The sequence below is a fragment of the Mandrillus leucophaeus genome, unplaced genomic scaffold (genome assembly GCF_000951045.1).
Source record: "Mandrillus leucophaeus isolate KB7577 unplaced genomic scaffold, Mleu.le_1.0 Scaffold615, whole genome shotgun sequence".
NCBI classification, from domain to species: Eukaryota; Metazoa; Chordata; class Mammalia; order Primates; family Cercopithecidae; genus Mandrillus; species Mandrillus leucophaeus.
In genome coordinates, this window is record NW_012106642.1 from 2,133,098 (window position 1) to 2,148,842 (window position 15,745).

Genomic DNA, 15,745 nt, shown 5'->3' on the forward strand with positions numbered 1-15,745 from the left:
ACTTTTTTCAGTGACTTAAGATTCATAACAAATTTATGTGGCCTTTTTTTTTTCTTTTCATTGGGTTAGTATAATTTTTTGAAAGTATGTTAATAGATTGTGTTTGTGTGTGTGTGTGTGTGTATATATATATATATATAAATATATATATGTTTTTTTTTTTTTGAGACAGAGTCTCACTCTGTCGCCCAGGCTGGAGTGCAGTGGTATGATCTTGGCTCACTCCAACCTGCCTCCCGGGTTCAAGCGATTCTCTTGTATCAACCTCCTTAGTAGCTGGAACTACAGATGCATGCCACCACACTCAGCTAATTTTTGTATTTTTAGTAGAGATGGGGTTTTACCATTGGTGAGGCTAGTCTCAAACCCCTGACCTCAGGTGATCCACCTGCCTCGGCCTCCCAAAATGCTGGGATTACAGGCGTGAGCCACCATGCCCAACTGTAAAAAATATTTTTACAGTGTAGTGTACAATGAAGTTTTTGTTCATTCATCATTTTAAGACAAGTTCCTTAGATGGATATTAAGGAGACCAGGCAGAAGTGATGATGATAGATTCATTTGATTGCAAGAAAAAAAAAAAAAAAAAAAAACTCACTCACCTCAGTAAGGTTAAGTTTAGAGATGAACAAGACAGGAACCCCAGCCACATGTCCAATCTTTAAGAGAACCCGAGGAAAATGGACTGAGATTTAGAATTGGGATGTAACTAGTGTGGCTTTTCTGAGCAGATTCCTTCTCTGCCCCCTAGTGACAGAGTTGATCCTCTGCCATTGGGATGACACAGCTCCCTCTGTCATACTTTTCTTGTGGCCACCAGTACTCTCTTTATTGTAGATGTTTCTCTACCTTTTTCTGTCTCAGTTTCTCATCACTCCTACTTATTATTCATGAACTTTACTGCTTTATAACATCTGTAAAATATCTTATTTCTCTATGTCTTTGGTTTTCTGCTCTAGCTACAAACAGACTGATTCTCTTCCCATCTCACTCAGAGTCTAGAGCCTGTTCTTGGTTCAGGTAATTCACTGTTACTGTTGCATTTTTTTAAAGAGACAGAAGTCTCCCTCTGTCACCCAGGCTGGCATGTAATGGTGCCATCATGGCTCACTGCAGTTTTGACTCCCCAGACTCAAGCAGTCCTCCTTCTTAGCCTCTCAAGTAGCTGGGACTACAAGTGTGTGCCAACACACCTAGTTAATTTGTTTTGTATTTTTTGTAGAGACAAGGTCTTGCTTTGTTGCCCAAGCTGCTGTTGCTTTGTTTAGGTGAACCTTTTGTACCAGATCCCCACATAAGCCTTAGATGATCTAGTCTTAGCTCAGGTGCTTACTCTCGTATCTTCAGAGGGGGAAAGGCTTATCTTGCTTGTCTCAAGGTAGGATTATTCTTCTAGCAGGAGAATGGGTGACAACACTCACAGATGAGATTTATAGGCATGGCAGGCATTTTGAGAGCACACAGATGACCAGTTTGAGCATAGTGAGAAACTCCCTGTCACAAGTGCACTGGTTGGACAATCTGTGGTACCTAGCACAGAGACTTGCTCTTGGTTGACCTTATATTTTTGTTTACCTCATTTTTGTTTTAAGCAAAACAATCAATGAATGAGAAATAACTATTCCTTACTGAGTTTTTGAGATTTTCTTTGGATCTCATTGCATATTTTACTTATGCCCCCCTCATTTAATTCACAATTTTTCCTTATAAATTAATTGTCATGTACTAACTACTTTATGGGTTATTTCAATCCATAGATGGAACTTAAAACACATAAACCACTTATACAGGGAATTAAACTTACTTGATAATGTTGACATCTGTAAGTATGTGAGGCTATTTCAGTTTTAAAACGTAATAAAGATTGCATCTCACAGTGTAGTCTCTGTCTTGAATAAATTGCTTCTCTGCAAAGTAAGTCCTTGAGCTAACACTCAGAGATTACACATGTAGCATTGACCAAAAGCACAGTTAGCATTTTTTAAATTTGAGGGAAGGTTGTCTTTAAGTGAATATACTTTCAAATGTGTGTTCTACTTCTCCTTAAGCATGTGTGTGTGTGTGTGTGTGTGTGTGTGTGATGATTGTTGGTTTGATTTTTGGCAGAGTGGAGCTTGGTGACCTATTGATAAGATTTTTCTCATTTCTTTAACACTTTCCATTCTTTACCCAAACTCTTCCTAAACATCTGTTGAGCATTTGCTCTTTCCCAGGCACAAACAAAATGATGTGATTTTTATCTAATTCGGACATACAGTAAGTCTGTGGTTGCTGTATTTACAAATCAGCTGGCAACATGTAAGTAGTTTGAATACTATGGTTTCCTTGATTGGGCAGCAGTTTTTAATCATTTGTACAAATGGCTATATTATTTCAAATTTCACACTGTTTGTGATTTCTTCTGTAGTAGGATTTCTTGGCAGATATTAATAGAAAACAATAAATATCATTATTTCATTTGGCAATAAATAATTCATAGCTTAGAATGGTTTTCTAATAAAAACACACTCTACAATGAATGGGAGTTTTTCTTTTCCAGCACTTTCAATAAAAACTTACAGTTCCCTAAATTGGTGAAATCAAATGATAAATAGTACACAGGATTTTAGCGTGCAAACCAGATGTGTTATCCTCCATTTGTAAGAACGAAATAAGAGAGTAGAGATTTCTGAGTCCTGACCTTGGCTTTGGTGCTACTAACTCGTCTTTCAACATTGATTTTCTCTTCGGTAAAAGAAGGAAAGCACAACACTGTGTATGGGACAGAGTTGTTTTGAAAATAAAATGTCATTATATCAGTGAAAGCATTTTAAAAAATTAAAAGAAACTTACAAATTCATCATGATCAGAAGCTTACCTAATTAGTATAGATTACTATTTAGAAATTAAGAATTAAGTTAAGCAAGTATTTAATAGGCTGACATCTATTATACCATTACGATAACAAGTTATTATAATTTATTTACTTGTCTGTCTACTCTACTAGATTAGAAACTAAATTTCTTCATCTGTTTTCCTAGTCCTATACAATGCACAGCATTGAGCAGGTGTTTGATAAATGTGTATTGGATGAATACAGCTAGAGAAGAGATAAAGATGAATCTTTACAATATCGTAGTCTGATTATTATATACTACTGGATGAGCTCTCAATCAGGCTTCAGAGAAAGAGTTAGATCCATTTAAGAGGTAGCTACATCATTGATTTTCCAGCGCTTCAAACTATGAGATTGGAAAACTTTTGTTTCTTTAATTTCACTTGTTGTTGTCGTTGCTGTGAATGGTTACAGCAAACACAGAGAGGATGTACTCCTGGCAGTATTATCTTCATTAGCTGTATGAAGATGTCTTCATTGAGAGAATGTATTGTACTGACTTGAACATAAGTGTTTTCATGAATGGCAAAGAGATGAAGACTGGTTTGCCCAGTTGTATCTAGTTTTCCAGAGGAGTTACCTTCTATGGCTAGTAATAGTACTTTCTACTTACTAATAGATTCAGAGCATTGGGAAGACTCCTCTTCGGTCATTTACTTCTTTTAACTACACACACCTGGGAAATTAGATATTGTTAGTATTACATAATCTTCTGTTTCCTATGTTGAAATGTCTTTGCAAAAGTTTACATGCAAGTGCAGACTCTGACATCAGTTGTTGGAAAAAGGAAATTTGGTTGTAAATTTTGCCTTTTCAGCATGTCATAACTTCTCCTGGAATGTGTAATATGACCTCATATTTGTATTATACTTACAGTTTTGAAAGTGTTTTCATACATGAACTCATTTGAAAATACTCTAGGAGAGAGGGAGAATAGGTATTATTAACATCATTTTGCAAGTGCTCTATAGATTATTTTGACCTAACCTCCATGTGACATATGTAATTGTTAAATGAAATTAGACTTGACCTTTTTATGTTGATATTTCTGCCCCTTTTATTCTTCTGAAAATCTGTGAACAAAGAAGATACTTGCTATCTACACTAAACCATATCATTGGGTCTTTGGAGACTGAGCTCAAATGAGATGATTGCAATCTTCTCTCCTCATAGGTAGGAAACTATCTTCAGGTATCACGGAATCAATGATAGATAACTGAAAAGGTCAGAGATATTTTTAAAGTTGTGTTAGGAGAGAGAAAAAATTCCCTTCTGCATTTTATCCTTCTATCCAAGAATAGCCTGAAGAGAAAGATGTCCTTAGCTTGGGTAAATAGAATATAATGCTTGTTTATTATAAGAATTTTATATACTCATTTATAGCACAGTCTGTTTTATGGAGCTGGGGAAGGAAGGGATTAAAATGTATATGTATATATATTTATAATGCATGATCTCTTTCTTAAGTAGTTATAGTTTGTTGAATTCTGTTTGAAGTGGGAACTAAGCTCTAACAGAGAGAGGAATCATGGGGAAGAACATTCTAGAGAGGAATCAAGTACCTTCAGTAGCAATCAGATTTAAATAGTATAATACAGTTGAACTAATTTGAGAGAAAAGAAAAGTAGCCTAATATTTTATGAGGGAACAATGAAGAAAAATGAGCTTCAATAAGGTAAACTTTTATTTATTTAATAGTTGATGTTTAGAGATACATTTTTGGTTCTTTATATTTTGATTTTTTATGATATTTTGTGATGCTGTCATGTATACCAGCATCCAGTTTTCAATACTGAAATTATAAACCCAGGTGTCTGATATATCTTAAGTTTCTTATAAAATAAAGTTGGATTTACTTTTTCCCAGTTCCATAAACACTGATAGTTTAAGTGTCTAGTGTTTTTATTTTTATTTTTTGACAGATCATTGAGATATCACATAGTAGATGTTGGATGCTTAGGCAGTGAAAAGGTATCAAAGCAGATAATTACTGTAGAAACTTATTTGACCAGTTACTAAGACGCCAAGGATTTACTTAGCTTTTGTCTTTGGGAAGAGCTTCAAAGAAATAAGAAAATACCTTATTAGAGTAGAATTGAATTGGAATAATACTATTAAGCTTCCAGTGATTTCTTCATTTGCTTGCAGTGTAAAATATGTTATTAATTCATCTGGAATCAAGAGAGATCATTTGTCTTTGTGTAATTATTAAATTAGGGAGTGCTCAACATCACCTGTAACATATCACATTTATGAAATTGTTAATATCTCTTCTAAATCTGTTTATTTACAGTTTTAAAAATCGGTCTCCTCTACTATCTTCAAAAGAAGTGAAGATGTAATTAATAGGATATCACAACCTAAATTTGATGAATAACTATGCGACATTATTTCTTGAGCAAACATAAAAATTTTAAAGTATATAAACATATTTAAAGTATAAATAATTCTTAAAATCTACTGAAGGCTCATCTGAAATTCCATGTCCCTTTTTAGCTTCCAACAATAACAAATGTTTTCAAAACATCAAAAGAGTATCTGTATCATTTTATAGAAAACTTTTATTTCCTTCAAAATATCAATCAATCATTTTGGCTCATTATTATTTACTAATATTATCTCAATTTGGGAGAAGCCATAGAAAAATTCAATAAAATGTGTAGTATACATTAGTAAAGAACATATACATTTAAGAGTAATTATTTGGTTGTACTTGGCAGACAACCAATTAAAGCTCAGTTAAGCCAAATAATATACATTGGTTACTATAGTAGAAAGTTCTAGAGTGGTCCTTCAGGCCTGACTGAATCCAAGCAGTTAGATAATTTGTTTCCCTCTCATAGCTCTGTTATCCACTGAATTATATTTTAAGGCAAGAAACATGAGGACAAAATAGCCACCAGGTTTTCAGTCCTTCAGTTAGTTAATTCAAGTGGAAAGGGATTGTTTCTTTCTAGTTTTTTTAAAAAGGGTGCTGATTGTATTTTCTTTATTTTAACTTAGTCCACATTCCCACTCATAAGTGAATAATTATTATTAGGATCATGGTACTGCCATTGACCAGTACTGGAACTACAACTTGGGTAACCCTTAGCCAAACATAACTACCAGGAAAGAGGAAAAAAAAAAAAAAAAGTAAGTCTGCAAAGGAAATTCAAGGTGCTATTACCAGAATATTTTGGTGGGGGGGAGGGTGTTGGGTGGTGACAGGAAATCACCATGTATGTATAAACAAGTTAAATGCAGGGTGAAATGCACACTGGTTTGTGAAAATGCTACTGAACAGTGATTTCTTCATTTGCTTGTGGTGTAAAATATGTTATTAATTCATCTGAAATGAAGAGAGATCATTTGTCTCTCTTCATTCCAGAGCAACAGTTTAAATGGTGAAATAACATTTGGTATTAGAGTAACATAAAGAACAATCACAAAACATTGATATTGAAAATGTTCAATTGCTGAAGAAGGGCCTTCAGGCATAACCAATCATCATATAAAATATTGGTGATGTCTGCATCTCTGAGATGGTTTCCTCATCTGTGAAACAATTATTATGATATGGCTAACAACAGACGAATTTGTATATGTTTTTCTGCTTGATTATATTGGTACAGAAGGTATTCCAGATTTTACTGAACAGTGTTTGTATAATTTGAGTGAAATTATATCCAATTATGGTGATACTACAATTCATGTAGAATAGAGACAAGTATTAGTAAAGCTCCTGACTGCTGCATCCTGCAACTGTGGGAAATTGGAAGACTGTATAATAGCTCGCTGAAATTTGTCTTTAAATATATTACACACTCTATGGATATTAATGTGAACAAAATTAAACTCCACAGGACTGGAAAAATTAAACTAATGACTTTTTATGTAATCCAAGTTAATGAATGCTTTCTGGCCCAACTTTTCATTAGGAAATGAACCACAGTTTCCTGATTTCCTTCATTCCAACAGCTTCCATTGTGTGACTGTTTACAAAAATGCTTAATAAGAACCCTTAATGAAGACTTGCTCTCTTTTCATTAATACTGAAATATATTTACATAGTTTTACAGCTTTTAGGAGTAACAGGTAGTCTTAAAAATTAATAGTGGCTTTTAGAATAGGTGTTGTATAGATATTTTCTTTAATCATCTGAGTATTTCTAATGTATTAAAATACTATAGTAAAGAATGGAGAATCATAATTTCATCTTCTAAATGAAAGAAGGAAGGCAGAAGCTTAAAATATGGGGAATATTTGGAAAAAATTCTGTTTCTATTGATCTTGGTGTTGAAATCCATATTTGCAGTGTTTAACAAATATATTCGCTCCCCTGTATCCTCAGGGGATTGATTCCACGGCCACCAGCAGATAACAAAATCTGTGCATGTTCAATTAAGGCTGCAGTAGCCATGTGGAACCCGTATATATGAAAAGCCAGCCCTCCATATCCACATGTTTTGTATTCTGTGAATACCAGTATTTTCCATTTGAGTTTGATTTCAGATGCAGACCCTGTGGGTGTGGAGGGCCAAGTGTATTTATTGAAAAAAAATCTACCTGGAGGTGGACCGACCCATGCAGTCCACCTGTGTTGTTCAAGGTTTAACTGTGTTCCTAGTGTTAAATGATAAACTAAATGCAGAGATGATTAATCCCCAAAATTAAATGTAATTAAATCTATAAAACACATTCGACAAATACAATTTTAATAATTAATTAAATATACTTTTAAAAACACCTATGATAATGACTTACTTGCTTTAATGCCTTTGTATGAATTCGTAGGTAAGGTCTTACTGTAAGATTTAGCAATTTACATTACAGTATTTTATGGACAAAACGTATAATAATGACATTAAGGGAAAATAAAATGTAAAGCAACCTTTCCTAATCTGATGGAATTGAGTGAACAGTTGGTTACCTGTAAGAAGAGCAACCAAGTTAAAGGAACAAAAAGTTCAAAAGCCATAAACCATAAGGTTTTTATTAAAATGTCAGAAAATCTCATTGAAATGTCATGAAATTGAAAAGCACACCAAAAGGAAAATAAAAATTATAAAATAAGCATTCAATAAAGTAAACATATAAACTCATACTTCACTTGCAGTTAAAGAAGTATGCATTTTAGGAAAAGGTACAAAATTTGCCAAATTGTCAAAGATTAAAAAGATAATTGCTGGCAAGTGTCGTTTAAATTCAACATTGTCATATGCTATTGGTGGAAGTCTTTGTTGACATATCTTTCCAGAAAATAACTTGATGATGTGCATTAAAATGCTTAAAAGATCAAATACTTTTTGACAGGAATTTCACTTATATGAAGCCACAATAAAGAAATAATTTGGGTCAGGCGCAGTGGTTCATGCCTGTAATCCCAGCACTTTGGGAGGCCAAGGCTGACAGATCACGAGGTCAGGATTTCGAGACCAGCCTGCCCAGCATAGTGTATCCCTATCTCTACTAAAATACAAAAATTAGCTGGGCATGGTGGTACGCACCTGTAGTCCCAGCTACTTGGGAGGCTGAGGCAGGAGAATCATTTGAATCCAGGGGGTGGAGGTTGTGGTAAGTCGAGATTGCACCACTGTACTCCATCCTGGGCAACAGAGCAAGAGTCTATCTCAAAAAAGAAAAAAGAATTTGAGACGAGCACAACAAATGTTTATGTACAAAGATATGTACTATGGTTTTATTTACAGTGTGAAAGATACGGAACTTTTAAACACACCAACAGAAATAATAATTACTGTAAATTGCTGAGATTTTATGTGTTGGGCTTTATGATTAGTGCTGTGTATAGATTATCTCATTTATGTCTAAGTTCACATTAACGTGTACTTAGCATTTATTTCTAAATTTACCTACCACTGTGTTTATAATGGACAAGATTTTTCTCAGTGGAACTCACCTTTCATCACGTGTGGAAGCTGTATGACTTAGGAGAATTGGCCATATTTGTATCTCCAAGAATACTCCCTGATTGTCTTAAGCCAGTCAGTGATTCTGCACACCTACCAATTGGTTAGCAATGTGTTTATCACTTCATTGGTTCAGATAAGAATGAATACCCAAACTATTGATTAGGGGTTGAGCTAGAAATTATCTTCTCCCCTTAGTTCTTAGTTATATAAAAGGTACAATAAAAATTGAGAATAGGAAATTTATCAATAAGAAAAAATTTTGCAAAAAGCTAATTGGGCAAAAGCCAATGTTACATAAATGAAATGCAAATCTAAAACAATATGTAAGGCAATTTTCCTATTATAATTCAATTTTCCTATTGAATTAAAATAAATTTTTAAAACCCTAATATATATGAACAGTACAGGAAGATTGGGGTGAGATTTGCATACTTTTTCACTTCTGTGGGAGTGTAATTTGCCCTATTTTCCAGACAAAGTATTATAATTATATACAGACTTTGATCCGGTAATTTCCATTCTCCCTTGTCTCGATGGTCTGATGTTTAAGCAATGATTTATATAACAGATAAAATATATATGTAGAATATATCATTCAGTGCTTTAAGTGTTTCACAAACTTTGTAATCATTTATTTCTCAAAGCAACACTATGTTAGATTATATGGATGAGGAGACTAAGGCGTATCCCATCAAGGCAACATAGTTTTGGAATCAGGCTTATAACACTTTCCAGGCCAACTACAGTCATTTTAGTCACTACACTACTTTGCTTCAATTCTACTCATCACAGTGTCGCTATATAGAAGAAAAAAAAAAAAAAAACAGAAAAATCTTAAATATGGAACATTAGAATGGGCAAAAAAAGTTATAAGGTGATGTGTTATGCCGATATTATTTATTTGAAGACGTATTTAATGATATAAGAATATGATTGCACTGTAGGTGACAAAAGGGAGGAAATGAAATTGTATGTTGTCTTTGTATTGCTATAAAGGAATACCTGAGGCTAGGTAATTTATAAGGAAAAGACGTTTATTTGGCTCATGGTTCTTCAAGCTATATAAGACACATGGTGCCACCATCTGCTTCTGGTAAGGTCTTTAGGCTGTTCAGACTCATGGCAGAAATTGAAGTGCAGCCTGCATGAGCAGAGATGACATGGCAAGAGAGGAGGCAAAAGAGAGAGGGGAGGGAGGTGCCAGGCTCTTTTAAACAAACAGCTCTTACAAGGGGCTAACAGAGCAATAACTCACTCATTACCACCAGGATGGCACCAAGCCATTCATGAGGGTTCTGCCCCCATGACTCAAATACCTCTCACTAGGTCCCATGTTTGACATTGGGGATCACATTTCAACATGAGATTTGGAGGGTGAAATAGCTGAACTTTGCATATGTGTAGTACAATTTCAGTTTTAGAAAAAGACTGGGTGGAAGGTGTCTAAATGTTATATTTTAGTTTATCTTAATATAGATGATTTTTGTTTTCCTTATAATTTTCTAATTTTCTAAGTGTTTTGTTCATAGACATATTCACACTATATATACTGAAAATTTTAATAACCAAACGTTTCAGGGAAAGTGACTTCTGTTTTCCACTAATTTCAGCAAAAAGAGTGAATGACTTGATAATTGTTCTACTTTTTTTAATTAGAAAAATTTCCTGCCATTGAGAGCTTCAAAGCACTGCTGAAAGTTTCACGGCAAATTCAATGGAAAGCATGGATTGAATTTGATTTTAAATTGATAAATTTAAAATTCTTATGTGTTCTGAAGAGTTTTTCATGTCTCATCCACTATCACTTTTTTCATTACCATACTGAAAGCTGAGGGTATGGAACTCAGAATGCATTTGGAAGAATAACAGGTGATATGAATTTTTGGTCCTATCTGATTTCTGGGAATAGAAAAACCCAGGATCAAAGCTATCTTTGTCTGGTTCTATTCCTATATAAATTAAATTATAAAGATCGTTCCAGTTTTACATCTTATAAATATGAATGCCTTGAGTCTATTTTGCATTAGCATCTAACAAATATACACAAATTTCTAAGAAGTAATTTGCTTGTCTCATCCCCTCCCTTTCATGTCTCTTCAGAGCCGCCTTGGCAATATGATCATCCTAAACACCTATCTAAAACACATATCTTACTGTACTGCTTCCCTGTTTAATCATACTTCCATCACCTTAAAGGTAAAATACAAATGTTATAACATGGCAATCAGGAGTCTTCCTGATGTGGCCTCATCTTATTCCTCAAGTTTTATACAAAAGAGTTTCCTATAAATATTCTATTTTAAAATAAAATATTCTTATAGCCTATCCTTGAAGATGGCGTGTTCTTTCTTATTCCTGTGCCTTTGCTTATGATGTTTCCTTTGCCAACTGTGACTTTCCCCGCCTTCCTCACTGGACAGCTTCTGTTAACTGAAGGTTAATGAGTCTTACCTTTTTTAGGAAGACTTTTCTGCAGCACCTAGCCTTGCCAGGAACATAGTCCTTATCGCACTGATGCATGCAAAGGAGTATACAGACTTATTTTCCTCTCACTAGTAACTAAACAACTGGGCATTGAATAGCTGTTCAGTGAATATTGTGTTAATGAACAAAATTACTTTTCTAATGTTATTTTCCTTAAGAGTGTAGGGGTATAGGTATGACTATTTGTATGTCATTTCTTTAGTGAGATGACTAGAATACATAGGAAGTGATTGCTCCGGGCTATTTAGGACAATCATCCTAATATCACTTTCTTTGTATGTTTTGCTTAGAACATTGGGGTGAAAACATTTGAGAAGGTGTCTTAAAGGCATACTAAGGCGTATGTACTTTGTCCATTGGTGATGTGGCCAAATTACTTGTTAGAGAAATTACGACTGGCTAGGAATGGATAGGTGGGGAGTGTAAACTGGGAGAGAAAACAAACTGGAGATTGTTGTATTAAGTAGACTTGAATTTATTTAACTGCATGTAGGTGGTAAGGGAAAAAAGAAGGATTAATAATGCCAGATTTCAGGTGTGAGCAATCAGTGGGGATTGTACTACTTACTTAATGTCACAAGACAAAAAAGAAAAATATAGAAAAGAAAATCAGGGCCAAGATCTGATTTTATATATTTTGAATTTAGGAGCCTATAGAGGATAAGAAATAAATATCCAGGAAAACTCTTAAAACATTTTGCAAATTAGATTAAATACTGTTAAATTCTTGGGCCTAGGTAAAAAAAGAGAATAATGATTTTGAAAATATTTTAAGATCATGATAATGATGGTCCACATTTCACATGATGACAAGTAGAAATACAATTTGGCCTGACTTGTTTGTTTTGCTTGGTTTATTACATATAGAATATTTAAAGATTTACCTGTTACATTAACAAATTGAAGCATTTTGTCATATTGCAGCATTAATAATGTTTTTCTTAAATGGTACTGTTGGGGATAAAGGAAGTTTTAGTAAAGAAATAGTTGGTTTCATTTAATTTCATATACATCTTCAAGTTGTGTGAAAATGTGTAATAAATGGTGGCAAAACAGTATCAAATTGAGCATATTATGTTCATACTAAAATTTTAAGAAGCATTTGAATTGGAAATCAGGGTTTTATATTTTAAAGTAAAATATGTTCAAAAGAGCAGCCCCTAAGCCAATCTGAGTTTTGCAAGAATATTCAAAGTGCTCTTTCTATGAAAAATCTAATCTTATCAGACGTAGAATAATAGATCCCATTTGGAAAATATGTCATTTCCTGCAAGAAGAAAGACAGAAGTAGGCATAAGTTAGTTCTTATTTTTTGATGTGTGTATTTTTGTGCTCTTCTTTATTCTGTCACATTGCATAAAATATTCTAGTTTGAAAAGTATTTCCTCAGTGTGACTGGGTTTCAGTGAATTTAAGATAAAAATAAAGGCTATGGGGATGTTAAATTGAATTGACCATTTCAAGGAAAAGATTTTCTTTTATTAAATTTTGGAATTAAATCTACTGAAGAGTTTTATTAACAATTATTTATCTTGATTAAATTGAATTGACTATTTTAAGAAAAATATTTTCTATAAAATTTGGGAATGAAATGTATTGAAGAGTTTTGATAAGTTATTTATCTCAAATTATTTCTCTCTAATTTCTGTTCATAAGATCAATAGTTGTCAAAATAAAAATGGAAAAACTATAAGATTTTTTTCATCCTAAAAGATAAATAATTTTGTTCTTCCTTTTCTCTCCTCTCATCTAAGACCAACAAACAAGAAAAACATGATCTGATAAACGACTGTGGAAATCATGATATGGTTTTATAGTTTACCTTTTAGCTATGTGTCATGCTTGAAATTTCCTGTCCAGGATAAACACATCTATTTTTAGAGCTGGAAGTATGTGATGATACAACCTTTACATTTTACAGCAAGGTGAAGTGAATTGTGTAATTAATACATGCTAAGATCCAGTCAGTTCTAAGAAAATAACATATGATTTAATAAATAATGGTCTTACTGAGTTAAGCAAACATTGTTTTTCACTAAAATTATAAAATATCAATATATGACCTTAAAATATACTGTGCTAATATTTTAATTCAAAATTTAAAATTGTTGCTTTTTGTTGTAGATGCTGTAGATGATCAGCCTATAACCTCTCTTTTAGTGCTATAGTTCAACCTGGCAAAATTTCTAATGCTTATCCTGCATTTCTTTACCTAAGGGATTCTTTGGCCACAAGAGACCACTTTGTTAACCAAACAGACTGAAAGTTCTAGGGAATCAATGCCCCTGGGAGCAACCCTCAGCTAATGACTAATGAGAATTGGTATATAAATATGCTAGCTCTCATTCTTACAGTGAGATATAGCTGAGGGGTGTATTACACACTGGATGTCTGATTTTCCCCAGCCAGATTAAGCTGCAGTTGCCAATAGTGTTACAGGTCTTATAATGATCTCTGTGTTGGTAAGAAGTCTTCCATTCCGGGTCTCACTTCTTTCTTTTCAACCCTGCTAATATTTCCTGGGATTATCTCCCAAATAAACTTCTCACATTGAAGTTATTATTACCTCAGTGTTTGCCTCCAGGACAACCTAAACTGAGATCCTTTATTTCTCTCTAAAGTCATGTTAGAAAATGAAAAAGAAGCTGGGTGTGGTGGTTCACACCTATAATCCACCCAGCACTTTGGGAGTCCAAGGTGGGCAGATCACCTGAGGTCAGGAGTTCGAGACCAGACTGACCAACATGGCAAAACCCCCCTCTACTAAAAATACAAAAATTAGCTGGGCGTGATGCCATACAATTGTAGTCCCAGCTACTCAGGAGACTGAAGCAGAAGAAAACAAATAGAGCGAACAAATAGGTCAATAGACTTCTAATGAATATGTGGCTAAGATGGAAAAAGATGGCTTTCAAAGTATTCAGATGGCTTAGATTGAAACAAAGAGGAAGGGATAAAATAATATGTGAGATCTGTCTATTTAAGAAAGTAAAAAGTGCACATATGGCATCATCAATGTCTGTATCAAGGGGTTTGTATCAAAGTTATGATGAGAAGCAGGGCACACGACTTAGATATGTTTCTCCATTTTTCCCCTTCCTTCAAAAAGGTCAGGTCTTTTTAGTGTTTTGGCAAAAGATACTACGCTGTGAATTCTTCTGGTACTATTTGAACTTATGTCAGAGGTACATTCGAAATCATATAATTAAAGGAAGACATAGTTTGTGCTGTTGTGTCTACCCAGAAAGAATTTTTGTTTTGTTTGTTGGAATAAAAATATAAAAGTCTTAACCAATTAACATATCTCTTCTAGTTATAGCATGATTATGAATAGAAGGATAAGCTATCTGAATGCCTTGCCATAACAGTCAAAGTAGAATGAAAATGAAAATAAATCAGTGCCTTCTAAAATTCAGTTTCACCTTCGTAATCATCATTAACAGGGTATGAGATTGGTTAGTCCAAATAAATAGTATGTGAAAGAGATAGTTGGGGCACCTTGTTGTTCAAGGGGGAATGGCATATATTATTAAAGAACTATCACCAAGCTTTAATAGTAACATATCTATGAGTTAAAACATTTAACACATCATCTACAAATCTTGCTATTTTTCATTACCTAGGTATCAGTAACAATCTTTTCCAAATATTTACATATTTTATCATTATTTTCCTATTATTTGGTAATTGTCTTGAACATTTTCAAGAAACATAATTAGAATTTTAAAAGATATGCTGAACTTCTAAATTTAAAATAAACAGAAATGTAATTATTGATTAATTCTAAGTCCAATTATATTTTTCTTTTTAGTTATTTATGATTCCATTTGATATACATAGGAGAGAAAGTGATAGAAGAATTCTGATGGCGACTGTATGATAGAAGCTATATAAAGTCAAGTGTCCATTTTCTTTCAACTATATTTGAGCATACCCAGGTAAGAATAAATGATTGTTTATACATTTTCCATTATTTCCAAAAAGGACTTGAAATTATAAAAATGCTATTATTATGTGCTGAATGTTTAAAAATATAGTCTTACATTGTAAAAAATAGTAAAATGCATAAAAATAAAATAAAATTAAAAGCACTGATGAGCCTTTTTTCTGAAAATAACCTCTGTCATCATTTTGTTCTATATAATTTTATTTTTGTTTTGTTGGATTTTTCTTTTAAGCAAAATTACAATGATAGTATTATATTTAGTTCATTTTCATGTGGCTGATAAAGACATACTCATGACTGGGAGATTTACAAGAGAAAGATGTTTAATGGACTTACAGTTCTATGTGACTGGGGAGGTCTCATAATCATGGAGGAAGGTGAAAGGCACGTCTCACACAGCAGCAGACAAGAGAAGAGAGCTTGTGCAGGCAAACGCCCATTTTTAAAACCATCAGATTTTGTGAGACCCACTCACTATCATGAGAACAGCACAGGAAAGACTTGCTCCCATGATTCAATCACTACCCA

At 33.5% G+C, this 15,745-nt stretch overlaps 1 protein-coding gene across 3 annotated transcripts in view; it reads left to right on the forward strand.

The window, feature by feature from the left end:
- LOC105553901 overlaps window positions 1-15,212 on the forward strand; it is a 101,301-nt gene extending 86,089 nt beyond the window's left edge. Inside the window, exon 2 of one of the 3 annotated variants that reach the window (XR_001008234.1) lies at window positions 15,083-15,212. The gene's annotated coding sequence lies outside the window, so the exon portion shown is untranslated. The remainder of the gene's footprint in view (window positions 1-15,082) is intronic. The other 2 variants (XR_001008233.1, XM_012000081.1) reach the window with 2 other exon arrangements.
- Window positions 15,213-15,745: the final 533 nt, after the last annotated feature.